General features: G+C 40.3%; 1 protein-coding gene and 1 long non-coding RNA gene across 5 annotated transcripts in view; one reads left to right on the top strand and one right to left on the bottom strand.

The window, feature by feature from the left end:
• LOC146809645 (uncharacterized) overlaps nucleotides 1-12,620 on the top strand; it is a 55,088-nt gene extending 42,468 nt beyond the window's left edge. Inside the window, exons 2-3 of the long non-coding RNA XR_014966472.1 lie at nucleotides 3,094-3,144; nucleotides 12,033-12,620. This is a non-coding gene — a long non-coding RNA (uncharacterized LOC146809645). The remainder of the gene's footprint in view (nucleotides 1-3,093; nucleotides 3,145-12,032) is intronic.
• Nucleotides 1-13,727, bottom strand: part of SACK1E (scaffolding CK1 anchoring protein E) — a 368,519-nt gene that overhangs the window by 154,890 nt on the left and 199,902 nt on the right. The gene's annotated exons all lie outside the window — the stretch shown is intronic.

Raw genomic sequence — 13,727 nt, 5'->3', positions numbered from 1 at the left:
CTGGAAGGGTTAATCAGGGGTCTAATATGGAATGCGTGCGGCCCAGAATAGCGCTGCAGAAACTGTACGCACCACCTGAAAGTGGGGGCCTGGCAGTTCCTCATTTAGAATTATATTACTTAGCTGCGCAGCTACAATGGGTCGCAAAATACCTAAGCGGCAAGAACCTGGTAGATACTGCGAGTGAATCGTATTCATGGACACAGACACAAATTTACAGTTTATTCCACCCACTGGCGAAACTTCCCCGCCCGACACAGATACATCTACCGGAGAAGCCTCCAACTAACAAAAGATACAGTTCCTTATGCCCCAATACTGCCACTTGTCGGGACACCCATAGGCAGAGACTTTGTAACAGACGTAGTGCTGACGTCCTGGACTGAGGCAGGAGTGGAGACACTGGAAGATCTATACATGGACGGTGCTCTGCTGCCCTTTAAAGCCCTGACGGCGGATACTGGCTTGCCGGTGGGTCAGTTCCTCCTGCATGCAGCGATTATGTGAACACTAACACTAAAATGGCGAGATTTGGCAATAGAGCCTCAGACACATCAGCTGTTGCAATACCTGCATGTGATGGGGGAGGGATCACATGTGATCCACTGGCTAGTGCAGGCCCTGCTCACACACGTTCTAAAACCAACACAGAGATTGCGTGCGAGATGGACTGAGGACAGAGGTCAACCCTGGACAGATAAAGACTGGGAACGTGTCTTAGCCAGCGCCACAAATATACCACGCAACTCACACTTCATACTTATACAAACATATATATTACACAGAGCGTATCTCTCGCCGGACAAGATCAATAAATACTTTAACATCACCACATCCGATTGCCCGAGATGCCATCTTCTAGACGCTGACCTACTGCATACGCTGTGGTCCTGCCCCCTGCTCCAGTCTTATTGGCACAAGATAATAGAACCTCTCACAAGCAGCACCAACACCGAGATACCGAACACATGGGAGGTTTGCATTCTGGGTTTTTATAAACGAACAAAAGCCAACAAAGTAAGCTCTAGATTTTGTGATTTAGGCTTAATCACTGCGAAACAATCGATAACCAAGAGATGGAAACACAAGGACCCTCCGGAAACACTCCACTGGTTGAAATCCTTAGAATTTTGGGCACAGGCAGAAAGCCCTATTCTTCACAGGGAAGAAACGGCTGGGCTGCATAAGTTTCCTATCGCACAGGCTTGGGAAGATATTCTGAAGGCCCTTATACAAACCAATTTGGCACCGCATGCGCCCCCCATGCAACAGGTGGAAGATGATGCCTGAAGCGCTGTCTGGGTGGAACGGATGGGTTGCGTTCACAGGACACCTCAGCCATGGATGTCAAGTTAGGCAATGACCCCACATCCCCTCATGACATTCCATAGACACAACTGCAGATGCCAGATACCTTAGTGTCTGCGCAACTGCGCATTAGCCAGGAAAAGCAACTCACTAAATGCAAACGACCCCCGACGTGACCTCATTTGAACGGCGCATACAACGCTAGATACATGCTCCTTTATGTATTGGTTATCTCTTTTTCTCTTGTTTTTATTTTATATTTACTAGTTGTGGTTTAACTGTTAAAAAATGAAGATATCTTGCAACAGATGATGATGTCCAATTCCTATCACCCATGCTTCGTTGTCTATTGTTATCCTACAATTGTATTGCATATGGGCCTTGCGCCATTAAAATGATAGGCATGTTTTGCATCTGATTAATTACCATGGGGAGAAATCACATGAGATGGATGGATCCTGCCCCTCAATCAGAGGCGACGGTATGCGTGGGTTTTATATGCCCATACTAGTCTGCTAAAGCACGTCAACTCCTGCAACGTAGATACATATAGTGCTATGGTTACTGAGAGGTAACGCCTGGAGTGATGTACGCAATGACGTAGCGATACATTTTATTTCTTGTAGGATGTGTAACATGTACCTATGCTTGATTTGCTTGACTCATGAAAATGGTAAAAAATGCAATAATGATATTAAAAAAAAAAAGAAATATGGGTGGTGTGGGGTTTCCAGGCAGCAGGGACTGGGCCATCCCAGCATCAATCTTCCAAGCCCATTTATGGGCACAAAATGGAGGTGAGCTATTGTAAGGCAAACCCAGGGACAGCATAAGCAAATAATATCAACCACCATGACTAAGGCCCAATAGCCCTCTTTACCCTGTCCCCCTCACCCAGACAGGGTCTAACAGGAACTCCTAACAAGTAAATAATTCAGTGCTTAATTTGTAAAAAACAAATATATATATATAAGATCCCACCGCCAGAGTTTCACAACGAAAGGCCGCCGAGTTCCAAGAATACCCAGTCTTGATTCTACCTCATGCCTCTAAATTCCACTACCCTACACTTCCTCTCCGTTTATCTCACTTTTGCAGGTTGTCTTTTATCCCTTGCTTTCTTCCTTTTTTACTGTTTTCCTATCTTTCTCTTGCGCCTTCTTTCTCCATTTTCTATCTTCATCTCTTTCGCTCATGGTCAGAGCCATACAAGCAAAAATACGTTCTGGTCTCCTAAAGTGAGTGTTGAATCCACCCCCTTCACCTACCAGTACAGAGTACGCATGCAATAACAAATCCTTTCACCATCTCTGGCATCGTCTCTGTGTCTTTTTTTTTTAGCAATTTGAGGAGGTGTTAGTGAGAAGATAATCATGGAAGTATTGGCCTAGCACCCTCAAAGGACCTAGAAGTTTTAATAATCTGACACACTGCCCGTTATCAATACCAAGCCACTTATACCTCCCAGAGGACCTCATCATTTGGAAAGAAGAGCTAAAACGTGACCTGTTTGATTCATTTGATTTCAGTTAAATGTAGTTTATGAACCAAATGGCTTAAAAATACCAATAGTACCTTTAAGAGATCTGAAATTCAATGAACGTCTTTGAGACACCAACATTCAAAACAAGCTTAAACATGAAGAACTCCTTCCTAGGCATGTTCCCATGCTGTGGAACTCTCTCCCCAACAACTAGAGAAATATAGACCTTCTCTCTGCTGAGCAGTCAAAATATCGATTTTTTAATATCGACCTACACTAATATCGAGTTTTTAATATCATAGGGAGAGAATATCGATGTCAAGATTATCGTTGACCAGAATATCGACTTTAAGGTAAGAAATATCATTTTTTTATATCCAAGTAAGTAATATCGTTAGCAAAAATATCGTTGTTAATAATATCAATATTTATATTAGTGTTATGTATTTTAGTATGTATTTTATATGTATGTTTAACATTTTTTGTAATGTATTTTTCTTATTTTTAAATATATGTAATAAATGTTTAGAAATTAGTAATTTTGTTCAGTAAATTTTGCGTTTTAGTATCAGAGCGAGTTGTGGGTTTATAGGGGAATAGAGTGGGAAGTAATTTAATTATAAGTAGGGCTCCCGGTTTTATGGTATTTATTTTTTTGCCATTTCCGTCTGTATTTATCCACATTTATTTTTGCCACAAACAAAAGCCAACGCTACAGCTAGTATTTTTCCACATTTATTTAAATTGACAATGCACACACGGCCAGCTCTAGGGCGGTGCGACTGGTGCCACCGCACCGGGTGCTGCCTTCCTGGGGGCACCGTGTTTGCAAGTTTAGTATGTTTTTCAAGCACCTGCTGCAGCGTTTCTTTCTTCTGGTAATTACCAGGCCTCACAAAAATGTCAAGAAAACTCGTGTGATTAATTATCTTCCTGGAGAGAGATCAGTGTTTTGTATAGTTGAGGTTTTAACTTATGTTAAGTTAGTGCAGAGGGTTAACATGCCTGCTGCAAAGAACGTGTACCAAGTAGATTACAGAGTGCATATAATGTAAACAGATCAGCAGGTTACTGCTTTCAAAAAAGACATCCTTTTGTTACTTGCAATTTATAACTTAAAGTCCTAATATTCAACAGTGAGCTATTAACTTTCATAGGACTGCATGCCCACTGCAAAGTATACATTAGAACATTGATTAATGTTGTATAAAGGGTTAATTTGGCTAGAATTCGATTATTGTTATTGAAAAAAACCTCCCAACTATGCTGTTTCTTTTTCGACTCTGAGTTTGTGCTTCTCCAGACCAAGCACTCTTAAACTATACTGCCTACCAGTATGCATGACATGTACCTACATTTTTAGTCCTTTGGCTTATGTAACATTTCCTATACACTGATTTACACATGTATGATTGATAGTCTCTATGTAATGTGTGTGTTTGATGCAAAGTGCTCTGGCACCCTACACTTGTATGAGGGAGAGCCAGGTACCTATACCCACAACCCAACATGCAGAGGCTGACACACACAGACAAAGTACAAACAGGATTGAACTCAGTCTCACCCTATGCAAAAACAATCAGACAGTGCACACTCGGGCACGTAGAGAGGAACAGGGAGATACACCGACAGAAAGGACGATGTATAAATGCAGGTTTCATGTCCACCTAATATTTAATCATTTGATGATGAACTTGGGCGGGCACAGAAGATCCTGGGCAGAGAGGGGGGAAGTGCCGATGCTGACAGGCACACACACAGACAGTCTTTGAGCTGCCAGCCGCACCCGAGTACTTCACAGGTCTTTAAAAGACCATTCACTTGTTAACGAGGCTGGGTGGGGGTGGGGGGGGGGGAAGGGTGTCAGGCGTGGGCTTAACTGGGAGTTTTATATAGCGCTAGCGGAAAGATGGGCTGAGCGTCGATGTTTCAGTCTGACTTGCTGAGCATCCACGAGACCATCTTCAGTGTTGTGTTGTTTATATGAAGATGATGGACCCCCATACTACAAGCATTAAAAGGGAACAGAACTGTACTACAAACACCGCATTGGTTTGTAACGTTAAGCATACACCTGCAATGAACTGAGCAACGGAGCCAAGGGTGCTGCTCATAGGTATGTGAGGATAGAAACCATCACAATATTTAAAAACACCAAAACTGGTATATCACCTTTAAAGAGTTCCCTCGAGATGGTTGTGCCTAACATACAAAATAAATGGAAAAGAGTTAAAATATCATTCATAGGACATCTGTTTGCAAGGTTAGTTCTAACGATATTGCAAACTGAGAAGTGAGTTAAAAAACATAGCCAAGGGTGTGCTATGAGGACTGTAATTTAGGATGTGCATTAGTATGTATTTTATATGTATGTTTAACATTTTTTGTAATGTATTTTTCTTATTTTTAAATATATGTAATAAATGTTTAGAAATTAGTAATTTTGTTCAGTAAATTTTGCGTTTTAGTATCAGAGCGAGTTGTGGGTTTATAGGGGAATAGGGTGGGAAGAAATTTAATTATATAAGTAATTAATGAATATATTTTTATGTATTGTTATCGGTTATTGATAAATAATTTATCATTATATTAATTATAATTAATGTATTATTTTATTTATTGTAATTGTTGATTAATTTATTGTTAAATAATTATTAATTGGTTATATATTTTTATTAATTGATTAATTGATAATTAAATTAATTATGTTAATTTTTATGTGTAGTGGGTTGTAGGTTTATAGGGGAATAGGGTGGGAAGTAATTTAATTATAATTAATTAATTAATATGTTTTTATTTACTGTTATTGGTTATTAATTTATTGCTCATTAATAAATGGTAATTCATTTTTATTAATGTATTAATTAATTAATACATTAATTATGTTAATTGTTATGTGGAGTGGGGTGTGTGTTTATAGAGGAATAGGGTGGGAAGTAATTTAAATATATTTAATGAATTAATAATATTTTATTTATTGTTATTGATCATGAATGTATTGTTAATTGATTATTATTTGGTAATTAATGTGTATTAATTGAGTAATGTATAATTATATTAATTATTATTAATTTACTATTATTTATGTATTGTTATTGTTAATTAATGTATTGTAAATTTATTATTAATTGCTAATTGATGTTTATTAATTGAATAATCGACAATTAAATTATTTGTGTTTTTTTATGTGTAGCGGGTAGTGTGTTTATGGGGGAATAGGGTGGGAAGTAATTTAATGTTATTTAATTAAATATTAATTTAATTTTATTGGTATTTATTATTAATTTTTTTGTTAATTAATTTGTAATATGTTATTTATTTTACAAAAAACGTATTTAATTAATAAGTATGTTAATTTAACTCTTACGCTGTCCTACATTTTCCACACTGTTACATTCACTGGAGTTGGAATATTGATTTTAACCCCTACGCTATCCAACACTTTCTCTAATGTTGCACTCCCTGGAGTTGGAATAGTAATTTTTACCCCTACGCTATACAATACTTTCCCTACTGTTGCACTCTCTGGAGTGGGAATAGTAATTTTAACCCTACGCTATCCAACACTTTCCCTACTGCTGTACTCACTGGAGTGGGAATAGTAATGTTTACCCCTACGCTATCCAACCACTTTCCCTACATTAATTATGTTAATTGTTATGTGGAGTGGGGTGTGTGTTTATAGAGGAATACGGTGGGAAGTAATTTAATTATATTAAATGAATTAATAATATTTTATTTATTGTTATTGATCATGAATGTATTGTTAATTGATTATTATTTGGTAATTAATATGTATTAATTGATTAATGTATAATTATATTAATTATTAATAATTTACTATTATTTATGTATTGTTATTGTTAATTAATGTATTGTAAATTTATTATTAATTGCTAATTGATGTTTATTAATTGAATAATCGACAATTAAAATTTTATGTGTTTTTTTATGTGTAGCGGGTAGTGTGTTTATGGGGGAATAGGGTGGGAAGTAATTTAATGTTATTTAATTAAATATTAATTTACTTTTATTGGTATTTATTATTAATTTTTTTGTTAATTAATTTTTAATATGTTATTTATTTTACAAAAATCGTATTTAATTAATAAGTATGTTAATTTAACTCTTACGCTGTCCTACATTTTCCACACTGTTACATTCACTGGAGTTGGAATATTGATTTTAACCCCTACGCTATCCAAAACTTTCTCTAATGTTGCACTCCCTGGAGTTGGAATAGTAATTTTTACCCCTACGCTATCCAATACTTTCCCTACTGTTGCACTCTCTGGAGTGGGAATAGTAATTTTAACCCTACGCTATCCAACACTTTCCCTACTGCTGTACTCACTGGAGTGGGAATAGTAATGTTTACCCCTACGCTATCCAACCACTTTCCCTACTGTTGCACTCACTGGAGTGGTAATAGTAATTTTAACCCTGACGGTATCCAACACTTTCCCAACTGTTGCACTCACTAACGTGGGAATAGTAATTTTTACCCCTATGCTAGCCAACACTTTCCCTACTGTTGCACTCCCTGGAGTGGGAATTGTAATTCTAACCCCTACGCTATCCAACACTTTCCCTACTGTTGCACTCCCTGGAGTGGGAATAGTAATTTTAACCGCTACGCTATCCAACACTTTCCCTACTGTTGCACTCACTGGACTGGGAATAGTAATTTGTACCCCTACACTATCCAATACTTTCCCTACTGTTTCACTCCTTAGAGTGGGAATAGTAATTTTTAACCCTACGCTATCCAGCATTTTCCTTACTGTTGCACTCACTGGAGTGGGAGTAGTAATTTTTACCCTTACGCTATCCAACACTTTCCCTACTGTTGCACTCCCTGGAGTGGGAATAGTAATTTTAACCTCTATGCTATCCAACACTTTCCCTACTGTTGCACTCACTAGAGTGGGAATAGTAATTTTTACCCGTACGCTATCCAACACTTTCCTTAATGTTGTACTCCCTGGAGTGGAAATAGTAGTTTTTACGCCTACGTTATCCAACATTTTCCCTACTCTTGCACTGTTTGGAGTTGGAATAGTAATTTTATTACCTCTGCTATCTAATATTTTTTGTATTATTTTAGTTAATGCAGTATATAAATAATATTAAAAAGATTAAAAATAATGTAATTTTTTTTAATTTGTTATATATGTTTATTTATTTTTTGTTTATATTATTGTTTATGTGTATGTATGTATTTATAATTTATATGATATTTTAAAAAAATTGTTATTAAAATAATTATAAAAAATTATTAGCAAGGGGCCGATTCCGATCCGGGCCGGAAAGCACTCCGACCGAACCGGATCCGGAGTGTTTTCCGACAGAACCGGAGTCCTGCAGTCCAACCCAGCGAGTACGATGCGGCTGAATGCTGCCGGACTCGGTTCGGTCGAATTCCCATAGAAGTCAATGTGAGCCGATCATACGACGCGTACATGGGCTCCCATTGACTGAATGTGTACATCGCGGACAAGTGCGCCCCCTACAGTGGTTATGCGTCAGTGCCATCCGCACCGTCTATGCCCCTGTGTCCGAGTCGTAGGGCTGCGGGTGACAGGGGGTCTGATGCCGACCCCCAAAGGCAACCACCCGGACAATTTGCGAGCCGGCCGTCCGACGCGAGCATCGTACTGGCTCGGTCATGAATCGCATCCATTGAATGCCACGGTTAGCTTACGACTGAGACGTACGGAGCGGTTCGGACCCGGAAACGACTCGGTCGGTAAATTTAATGAAGCTCGCATTGTACTTGCTCGCTCGTACAGCTGTACGAGTCGACCGGAAAACACGCGTACGGCTCGTAGTTTTTCCGGCCGGATCGCGTTCGGTGCCCTTCCGACCTGGATCGGAATCGGACCCTAAGTATATATATTATATATTATGGGGCCGATTCCGATCCTGGAGAAACCGGGTACGAATCGTCAGACGGAGCGTTTTCTCCGTCCGACTCGTACCCGGGAAAAATACCTTACAAACATGCAAGTACGATTCGTACGGAAACAGCATTTCCGTACGAATCGTAAAAAACACCGACCGGCAAAAAAACACATACAAATCGGATCCGGGACACCGCGTACGTGACATTCGCACGGAGTAAGGCAGCGTTTTACGGATCAGCAAGTACGATTCGTACCCACAGCACTTCGCACGGCAACATTTTTACGGGACCCAAAAAGTGCCGGAAAAGCTAAGTACGCCTCGATGCACGATGAAAAGGGCCCCCATGTCCGCACCGTACCCCCAGCCCCCCCATGTCCGCACCATACCCCCAGCCCCCGTAGGGTAGGTACGGAGCGTACCCCCACCCCCGTATGTATGGTGCGTACCACCCCCCCGTATGTACGGTGCGTACCCCCACCCCCGTAGGTACGGTGCAGACCCCCAGCGCTACGGGGGTGGGGGTACGCTCCGTACCTCCGGGGGGTGGTGGTACGCACCGTACATACGGGGGGTACACTCCATGCCTACGGGGGGTGGGGTGGGGTTACGGCGCGTACATGGGGGGGCTGGGAGTACGGCGCGTACTTGGGGTGGCTGGGGTACGGCACGTACTTGGGGGGTGGGCTGGGGTGGTGTTCGGCGCGTATGCGGGCACATGTTTGGACGTCTCCATGCTTGCCATGGGAGTTCGCTCCGTACGGTGTTTTTTCCATACGGTTGTGCATTCGGACGGACGGGACGGATCGTACTTGCGCGCTCGGACTTCAGTTTACTGATTCGTACGTAAAACTGTCCGGGGACGTGTCGGACACTTTTTCCGACCCGGGGGCGTGTCGGGGAATTTTCCCAATGCGATTCGTATGGATTTTTTAACATGCGAATCGTACTTGCCAGTTTGTATGGGACTTGTATGATTCGTACGTAAAAAAATCCGGATACGATTCGTACGGGGAATATTTTTAACGGATCGGAATCGGCACCTATGTGTATATGTTGAATTTATTTTTACATTATATATATATTACTTATCATTTGTAAAAAAATTTAACTATTTTTTTTAATTATATGTATTTTTACTTTATTTTACATTATTTTTTTTAACTTAAATAAAAAATGATATTTTTAACAAAAATATTTTTGACATCGATATTTTTATACTTACCATAATGTCGATAGGATGTCGATATTCCTTACTTCGATATTCTTGTTGCGATATTTTTGTAGGTCGATATTCTGACCTTCGATATTCTGTCAGTGATTCCTTCTCTCTTTCATAAAAGCTCTCAAAACTCATTGGTGGTACCTAAACCTCAATTACACTCCAGAGACTTCTGTGTGATCCGGATCATACATTTCTCTCATCAAGGTTAAGGTAAGGATTATGTTTAGGATTGGTCACATGCAAATTAGTTGTTTTAAACAAATGTAGATTCGAACCAATATCATTTAATTACAAAAGGAGTTTTTAATCCATTTATATTTGAACGATTTGAATCAAACCAGATGTTATTCAAACTAGGGGTCTATTAGGATGGCGGGCGGACTCCTAGTGGTGCAGGTACTGGCCGCCAATTAGGATGCGACCAATCCCGCATATATTGTGGCGCGCGGTGTCTGCCACCTTGTGTACCATAATGTTGGGGGGTACCATAGGTACCCCCTAGTGCAGCCCCCCCGGGGTCCTGCAACGGGCCCCAACAGTGAATCCCCGCATGCCTTTCCATGGCAGAGTCTCCGCCATAGAAAGGCATCCAACAGCTGGCATCAAAATAAGGATGGCGGTGCCTGCATGGCCAGAGTGATCAGTGCACATCCTGATGCATTCACCTGGTGTTCCCCTATTTTACTACTGGCCCATGGTAGTCATTGGTAAAGATATTTATGTAAATGCTACATCTCAAGGTAAGTAAAGCTGTTGCCAAACTATGATTCAGTGATGACCTATGTACTAGTGTGGCCGTAACTCATGTAATATTGTGAAGCGTGAAGGCATTCAATAGTTTTCTTTAAAGTGCAAGACTAATTCCATTAACCAACAATAATCACAGTTACTAAACTAAGCTTGGGTTCTCGAGCAGTCTGCTACTCAGCGTAAACTGCTGTAATGCCTCGCCGAGGGTAGTAAGTGCTCTATAAATGCAACTACGATACGGTACAATATATAACCCTCCTAGCCCACACAATTCTGTGGGTGAATTCTGTGCACTGAGTACAGATTGCTCACTGATTAGGACTGTGACGAGGAACACTATCACTTTGAGTAATAAAGATTACAGATAAGTAATTGAGTCAATATTATGCTCATCGCCCATTAGTGCACCAGTCCACAGCATTAAACCACCCACCACCAACTGAACAGGCATGGAATACTGAAGAGATCTGCCACATGCCCCTGGCTCACAGAGGACTTTAATTTAGTCCTCCAGTGCCGGTCCCAACAAGCTACACACTGCAATCGCTTCTGGACATCGCACAATGACAACCAGATAAGGAATGATATTAACAAAGTCTTTCCCAGCAGATCTCTCCACCCCTTCTCCCTCCAACCTATGCCTGCTCACGGCCATAAATCTTAATAAAAATATCTCAGAATGGACAGCCCAGGGATGTAAGCAGAAAATGATCATAAGATCTACCATAAAGGGATATGCAGAGTTGCTAAAATCTGCCAGCTTATTGAAAACCACAGACTGTGAATCCTCTCGCTTCATTCATCACACTGCTAAGTCCCACATTACACAATAACCTCACCTTGGTAGTCATCATGCGTGACAAGGAAACATTCCCCACATATGACCGAAACAAACACAACACACTTCCAAATCACACACCCTAAACAGTGTAGAGTTCTACCCATGTTGAGGAGTGCTTAGGTGTTCCATATATGGGTAGTAAGTGATATATAAATGTTGCAATACAATACTCAGATCATGTTTATCAGTCAGCTCCTGCAGGAGCACTGTATTTAAATTGTTATTCCTCCAATATTCCTTAAGATCATAGTTATATCACTACCACTTGGTAATTTGATCACAATCCCACAAACCAAATTGAGAAATAATATTATACTTTATGAAATGTTTTGCAAAATTTAAACCCAAGTCCTCTCTTCTTGATGGTAGATTTGTGCTCATCTATCCTTGCTCTATCCTCCTCAGTGCCTAATGTGTAAACTACAGGTGAAACTGGGTCACTCGCTTCCTATTCCTGAATGCCAATAACTCATGTATCATACAGCAGGCCTTGGCATATCACATCTCTCTTTAACTCCTAGGTGGTACTGCAGGAACAAATCATCATGATCTATGAGACTGGCTTCAATATGTTTCCTGATGAGACCCAGCTACATATCAAGTATCAAGGAAATGTTGGTCATCAAAGAGTTGTGAATTACCCACTGGCCAGTGAGGGCTGGATACATTCCAATTACCTATGTCTGAACACTTCTAAAATAGAGATCCTGCTCCTGGATACTGTGGATTAGTACATCCTGCCCACAACCATCCTTTTGCTTGACCTTAGTAATCATACATCAGATTAGTAACCTTGAAGTAGCAGATGAAGTTGAGCTGTACTTTGTCCCTCAAGTGAATGTGAAAACCACACCAACTCAGCACCTCTTGAGGCTCCTCGTTTGGATGTTGTCTTGCTTTGGTATGCCCAAGCTCAATCACGATACTGAAATCTACAGCCGGTTGGTGCCTAAACACTAAATAACTTGAAACTTCTTAGGACTGTGCTGTTCCTTCTCCTCCGGTTAAAAATGAGCATGTGTAAACAATGACTATTAGACCATGCATAAATAATGACTTCAAGATCTGGTGAATGACCCACTGTGTCAATTTCCTGCTGAAACATTAAATAGACGTTTGTCACGCACCTAGGCGTAGTGTAAAAATGCTGCCAATCGACCAGCCAAAGTTTGTCTGTTATGGGATATATATATATATGCGCTATTAAAGCTACGTAGCCCTGGAATTCTCTCCAATGATGCATCTCTACCTTGAACCTGACCAAATCAATTTCAGAAGAGTGCTAATGGCAATATCTGTTCTACTCCACATTAGATCCCACAATTCTGATACAGTTTTACTTTTTCCTGCAGCATTCTGTCACCTCCCATTCTTCCATCACTGTAACTACATTAATTCTTTACAGCTGGAAGTCTTTATGAAAAAGGAACATAGCACAACGCATATCTCTAATAAAGTCACTGAATACTAGCCGGACAAACCATAACATTGTGCTGTGACTGACTTGTGGCACTTCCTCTGCATTCCTCCCTCTTCCCTTGCATGTTTTTGTTTTGCATGGAAATATGGGCATGCAGCAGAAGTTCCACTGATAATAGCTGAATAGCAGCTACAAAGAGGCACTCCATCAGGTGTTTGAATAAATATATTTATGGCCTTTGCATAGATATAAAACTTGATGTGGGTTCCCAAGAAGGAGGTGGTGGGCACAAGGAAGATTGTAGGTGTTAGTGACACCCTTTGAGGAACGGAGAACTTTAATTAATACCAGAAGCTCTCCATGTTGGGATATTTTCCTTATGGAGGTGATTAAGGGTTTCATAAACATCTGAGCACTGCACATGGATCTGTTCAGTCAGATCAATAGTGACAACATAGGAACCAACCCTTAGGGCTCGAGCTATGGTGCCTTTGTCAAGGATGTTGCTATTTTGAGAATTGAAAGGGGCGAAAACTCTCTGTAAAAAGTTCTCAAAGGTGTACTGGAGGGTTCTAAGATTATGAGAAAACAATGTTTTGTTCCCATTTTGTCTATGGCCAATAATTGTATTCCCTACTTCATTAGAGTGGCACTGGATAAGGTTGCCTTGAGCTTTTGGTTTTGGTTTCCTTTAGACCAATGCTAATAAACTTCTCACTTTTTGGTACATTTGAAATTAGAAAATGGACCTTGAGTTAAAAAAAATATTTGATCTAATTGTATTTGTACCAATATC

This window comes from Triturus cristatus, chromosome 7 (genome assembly GCF_964204655.1).
Source record: "Triturus cristatus chromosome 7, aTriCri1.1, whole genome shotgun sequence".
NCBI classification, from domain to species: domain Eukaryota; kingdom Metazoa; phylum Chordata; class Amphibia; order Caudata; family Salamandridae; genus Triturus; species Triturus cristatus.
This window is presented reverse-complemented; position numbering and strand designations above follow the sequence as displayed.